This window comes from Priapulus caudatus, unplaced genomic scaffold (genome assembly GCF_000485595.1).
Source record: "Priapulus caudatus unplaced genomic scaffold, Priapulus_caudatus-5.0.1 Scaffold953, whole genome shotgun sequence".
Lineage (NCBI taxonomy): Eukaryota > Metazoa > Priapulida > Priapulimorpha > Priapulimorphida > Priapulidae > Priapulus > Priapulus caudatus.
The window spans coordinates 17,761-23,573 of record NW_014578014.1 but is presented as its reverse complement, the minus strand read 5'-3'; the positions used below and the strand labels follow the sequence as shown (position 1 = coordinate 23,573).

Below are 5,813 nucleotides of genomic sequence, written 5' to 3'. Positions count from 1 at the left end.
TGTATAAATAATCAAGAAAGAACGTATAGAATTTGTGTTCAGCGGTAAAAGAAATATAATTGTTTAGAACAAAACAGTCACAGTCAGTCCGTCGCAGTCTGTGACTGTCCGTCACCGATCTCGTTCAAGATGCTCTCCGGGCCCCTTATGTATCAACCCCGCATATCCAAATGCACTGCGCCGAAGCTCTTTCTCCTCCTAACCATCACACACACCACTCTCTCCGTTATTCAAATTATTAAACGCGGCAGAAATGCTACAGATGGTCAGCATCTGTACAAGTGTCAACTTAACGTCTGTAAACCTATCTGTCTAGTACGCCCACCTACACTATTCTAATCTATCTAAACGGTCGATCCTAACCTATGGCCTCTAACATTTACTAATGCAAGTGCGACATATGTAAAACAGATGTTAACAGTTCTGGTGGCGTGTGGCTGCGTTCCGCTGCGCTGCGACGTGATTCGTTTGTGTTGTAACGGAATAGTTCGTTGCTGTGTTGTTCCCAAGTCTTGTTTCGGGGTGGATTTGACGTCGTTATTATTTCAATGTTGTAACAGAAGAGTCATTCCCCCGGTCATGTTCGTCGATTTTGCATCGCGATGGCGTCCCGTCGTGACGCAAATGATTTTGTTCCGCGATTTTCTGTTATTGACATTTTTGCGGATTTCGAACTTTCGCGATTCCGGAACGTTTAGGTGGCTGACATACTCACGCGGGCTGGCACCTACTGGCAAGCTGTCGTTGCGTGGAGAGTGACGCCGAATGCCGTTGTTTTTTTTTTTTAAGCGAAGAGCAGTGCGAGCCGTGGTCTAGCTTCGTCTCCGAGCAGCCTCGGACAATGAAGCCATGTTTGAGTTGGAACTGGAAGGCGAGGGAGGAGAAGGGGAGAAGAAGGTGAGGCCGTGCGACTTATCTGCTGGCTGTCGTTGTGATTGAACAGGCATCTCTAGCCCATCGCATTGGGATGGGACGTTCTAGAAGGCAATTAAGAAATAATGCTTGGTGGCGAGAGAGTGTGCGTGCAATGTGCGTGTTGTGGTAGGCAGTAATGCAGGATGCAGAAACAGGCATGACATACCATTGGCACATCAGACTGTTTGTGTGGCTGCATTAATGAACAACGAAAAGGAACAGCGTTTTTTGATTAAACATTTATTTCAGAAAGTTTTTGGTTCAGCAATTGTTACATGTCATCGTTTGCGTTTTTTCGGCACGCAGGATGAGGATGTTGGCGACGTCGTGACGGGCGGCAGTGTGGAAGCAGGTAAGTTCGGACGACAGCAAAGGCCCGTGCGGCGCTACGCAGCGCGGCGCGAGCAGAGCTCGCGGCGATCTCTCACCCAGGAACAAGGCGTTCAAGTCACATTCCCAGTCTGCGCCGATCGACAATCAGGCCAGGAAGTAAGCGGGCGGTGTAGCGATTTGTCCTGTCCGTCATACGCGTGGGGACAGACGTAAGGGTAATCGACCGCGCCTCGCCTGTCCGGCTCCCTTAGAAGCCAGTCAGAAGCTGAATGCCATCGGATGATGGATTGCGAATGGAGGGTGACGCGTACGGCGCAAGCGTGGTAGAGCGATATCTTGCGCGCGGTTTGTTGATCGGCAATCCGCCGGCAGGTCTGCGGCGGTTGTTTTGTTTTAACCGGCGGTTTCGTTTCTTCTTTGTGAGGTACAGGAAGTAGTCTTTGGGGCCTGTGACGGGACGGGCGGCCATTGGGCTCGGGGCGCCTCGGCCGCGATCCAGAAAATCCAGCTAAAAGAAGTTTCCGTTCGGTAGTTTTACGTGTTGTGGTTGTTTTTAAAAAGAAAATGTTTTTACGCGGCGGCGAGGTGGCTTCCGACTTGTTTTCCTGGTCGCCTCTACGGCACGTGCGCACACTGCGTATAAAGATGCACGCTCTGCCACTAGTTCGTTCTAGTAAGGCTGTAGTAGCGGACATGCTGAAAATTTGGGTTTACGCGATGGTGGGTTAGAGTGACGAATGCCGGCACGCGTGCGGCTTTAGCAATGCCCCGTACCCCGCACGCGGCGGACGCGGTAACCTCTGCTGGTGGAGGTATCTCTGCTGGCACAATGCCCAGTAAGTGTGCGATGGTAAAAGGCGTGCCGATCGTCCCCGTAGTGCTGGTTCTGTCGCAGAGAGAGATGCAATGTGAAATCGTGGGGCATTTGTTGAGGACGTTTGGGGGAGGTCAAACGGTCGGGGTTTTGCCATTTACTTGGCTTCATAGTGGCACAGCCGCTTCCCCTTCCCGGCCGAAGTAACAGCGCCAGGTGTTAAGCATTTGATGTATGGTAGTGGTTTGCCCGGTCTTTACCATAGCTTAATATACTAGATAGTATTATCAAAAAAACATGATATTTATTTATTAACGGAAGAGATATTTTAATGTGAGTATTATAATCGTCTCGTGCGTGTTAGAGAGTTGGTGCCAGATTTTCACGCAAAGATTTCGGAAGCGCAGTTTTGACCGAGCAAGGGCGTTCCGTTAACAAGCTTTCTTCGTCCCTGTCTAGGCAAACCGGGGTTTGGCTGGCAGCTTTCGCCCGCAACGCTATCTATTGCAACCCTTTTCTGCCTTTGAAGGCCGTTAAAGCGGGGGGGAGAACGGAAGCTCGGAGCGTAGTAGCGGCGGGCAAGTGAGCGGCAGGGGGCGGCCACCGGGTTCGTGCTCCGGCTTCCATACTAAAAAGGCGGCGTTACTAGGGGGCGGGCAATTGGCAGCAAGCTGTGGCCGCACGGCAGGCCTGCGGGCCACTAGAGGGAGCAAACGGATCAGCAGCGGTTCACGCGGCCGCGGTGATGGGTGGCCTAAACCGTCGTCTGGCCGTCGAAGCATTTTCAAAGTCCCGGTGTCGTAGCCCCAACCACCCGCCCGCTGCCCCCTGCCTCTGTGTAATTGATGCTGTTTATTCGGGAGGTTGAATGAGGGGAGAAGGGCACTGTTTAAGACGTTGTGTGTGGCACGAGTCGTTGGACAGTCGTCCCTCAGCTAGGGGGTGGGGGGACTATTGTCAGCCTCCTAACTTTATATTAACGTACGCAATTTCTGTTCAGTCCAGCATCTATTTGTGGCCTGTCGTGAATGGGCAGGTGGCGGCACGTGGATCTGTGTCGTAGGTGCGTAGGATTGTGCGCTAGATCGGGTCGATTGTTTTGCAGGAAGTTACTACTCGCATTTCTAGTTAAGGCAAGCTTCTCCTTATCGGGATTCGTGTCTAACAGTTCAGTTCTGTCGTGAGAGTTGTGACTAGGCTACGGTTCATTCAGGCAGGTTACCGTAAGACTTGTAACTTGGCGCGACAGTTTTGGACAGTTGTTTCGTAAAAGTTGTGGCGAGCTAGCAGTCCAGTCGCAATTTCCGCGGAGACTTGCGGCTAGTATTGTGTGTTTGCAGTCTCCGTTTCGTGAGTTGTGACAGCCGGTGTGCTGTTCGGCGTGAGACTCGAACTAGGCAGTTCAGTCGGGCTGTTTCCGTAAAATTTGTGGGCTAGCTCGGTGGATGACCTGTTTCGTAAGATTCAAGGACTTAGGAAGCGGAAAGCATAAAAGTTTGTGTGGCTTCAAACAGTCCGTTGGTGATGTCGCGGCACGTGTTGATAGGTGAGCCGCTAACTGGCGCCATCTTATAAGCAGAATGCGTTTGTGTCTCCGTTGGCTGCTCCTTGTGTTGCATTACGTTTTTCAGTCGTGTTTAGCGTGGTAAAATGCTAAATATTATTAATATGTATTATTAATAATAAAGTATTATTATCATTAAAATATTATTTTTTTTGTGTTAACGCAGCACGGGGATGGCGTGCGAGGGACATCGGGCAGCTTTCCCGTTTGGCAGGCCCTGAGGTGTGCCCTGGGCATCCACATGGTTGGGTTCCCGCCGGATGGCCATATATATGTGGTTTGGCAAGCCTATCGTGTGTCGGTATGTTTGTGGTGCCTGTGCGGTTTTATACGTGGTTTATAAGCTTAGGCACAATCATAGCGTGCGGTGTAAGTGGGGTTTGTAGTGGCTGTATACATCGGTTAAGACAGTTCACACGTGGCAGTAACCGCTAAATTAAGTGGTTAGCACTAACCTGTCGCACAACACCGCAGTCCGTACCATGCACGTTGTAGCACCACCTCCGTGCAGTGGTTATATATATATACATTATAGTAAATATATATGTGGTCACAACCTGTGACTGTATAGTGAGATATCAGTAAGCGTGGCGCGTATGCCACAAACAGCACTGCACGCAGCTGCTTGGAAGTGAAGGTGTTCGTCAGTGTTCTGAGGGCTCGGGACCCGTGAGAGATCTAGATGGATGGGAGGGTTCCCAGCATAATATATTAAGCAGGGAACCAGTGTGGAAACCACCCACAGAAGAACAAAACTTAACAGAAGCATCTGAGGTGGCTATGAGAGATGGATGGAATGGTTCCCAAAATAATATATTAAGCAGGGAACCAGTATGGAAACCACCCACAGAAGAACAAAACTTAACAGAAGCATCTGAGGTGGCTATGAGAGATGGATGGAATGGTTCCCAAAATAATATATTAAGCAGGGAACCAGTGTGGAAACCACCCACAGAAGAACAAAACTTAACAGAAGCATCTGAGGTGGCTATGAGAGATGGATGGAAGGGTTCCCAAAATAATATAGTGATCACAGAACCAGTGTGGAAACCACCCACAGAAAAACGTAACTTAACAGAAGCATCTGAATCGGCTATGAGAGATGGATGGAAGAGTTCCCAGCACGACATAGTGAGCGGGGAACCGTTGTGGAAAGCTTCCGCGGAGGAGCGTAACAATGCGAGCCTGTGCGAAGCAAGCGCGGGAGAGGTTGTGTGGTCGACTTCCCGACTCGATCCCGGTGGCAGGCAGACTCCCGGATGGGGTCGCCGCGACGACGACGACACCGACGACTCCGGCAGCTGGAGCGGCGCGCTCCTCGATTCGCGGGCGTGGACCGCCGACGGTGGCGCCCTCGTCGCCGCGCCCGTCGACTTCCGCTTCGCGGCGACGGGTGACCCGGCGGGGGCGTTCGGACGCTGGGGTCCCGAGCCGGATTACTCCAGCCTTGCAGCGTGGCCGGACGGCGGCGGCGAGGGAGAGGCGAGGCCGATGCGGCGTTCGTGGTTCGAGCGGCGCCACCTAGCGGCTGGCGACACGATGCCAACGACCGGCTCCGTCGAGAAGATGAAGCTGGAGCTGAACGATGAGCAGGGGGCGCTACTGTGCGACATCGACAACATGCGCGAACTCGACCACCAGGGGGCGCCGCTGCGCGACGATGTGCGGGAGGAGGAGGCGTTAGCGGCGGGCGGAGGGGCGGCCTGCCGGGCTGACGATGTGGGCACCAGCGTCGGGCGGGCGTCCCCGTTTGGGACGTGGTCGCACAAGGCGGCACCTGGGTCGCTCGGACGTCCGTGGGCGAACTGGGTAGCACCACGACATGCGTCGTCCGATCGTCAGAAGGAGGAGCGCGGAAGCGACGCGGAGGCGGCAGGGCCGGGGGCGAACGTCCGTGCGGGAGAGGGCGCCACCGTCGTGCCGGACAGACACGGCGCAACGCGCAGCGAGCGCATTCATCAGTCTGGTTCACAGCCGCCCGGATTCACCACCAGGGGGCGTCGCGACGACGCTGATGATGATTCTGTGATGAAGAGTTCACCGATGGCCAGTAGTGATGGGAAGATGTGCGGCGGAGAAGCGAGCAGCGTAAGTCACTGTCACTGTCACTAGCACTAGCACTGTCACTGTCACTGTCACTGTCACTAGCACTAGCACTGTCATTGTCATTGTCACTGTCACTAGCAC

General features: G+C 53.1%; 1 protein-coding gene across 1 annotated transcript in view; it reads left to right on the top strand.

The window, feature by feature from the left end:
• Positions 1–5,813, top strand: part of LOC106814625 (zinc finger CCCH domain-containing protein 7-like) — a 23,738-nt gene that overhangs the window by 12,470 nt on the left and 5,455 nt on the right. The window lies entirely within an intron of this gene.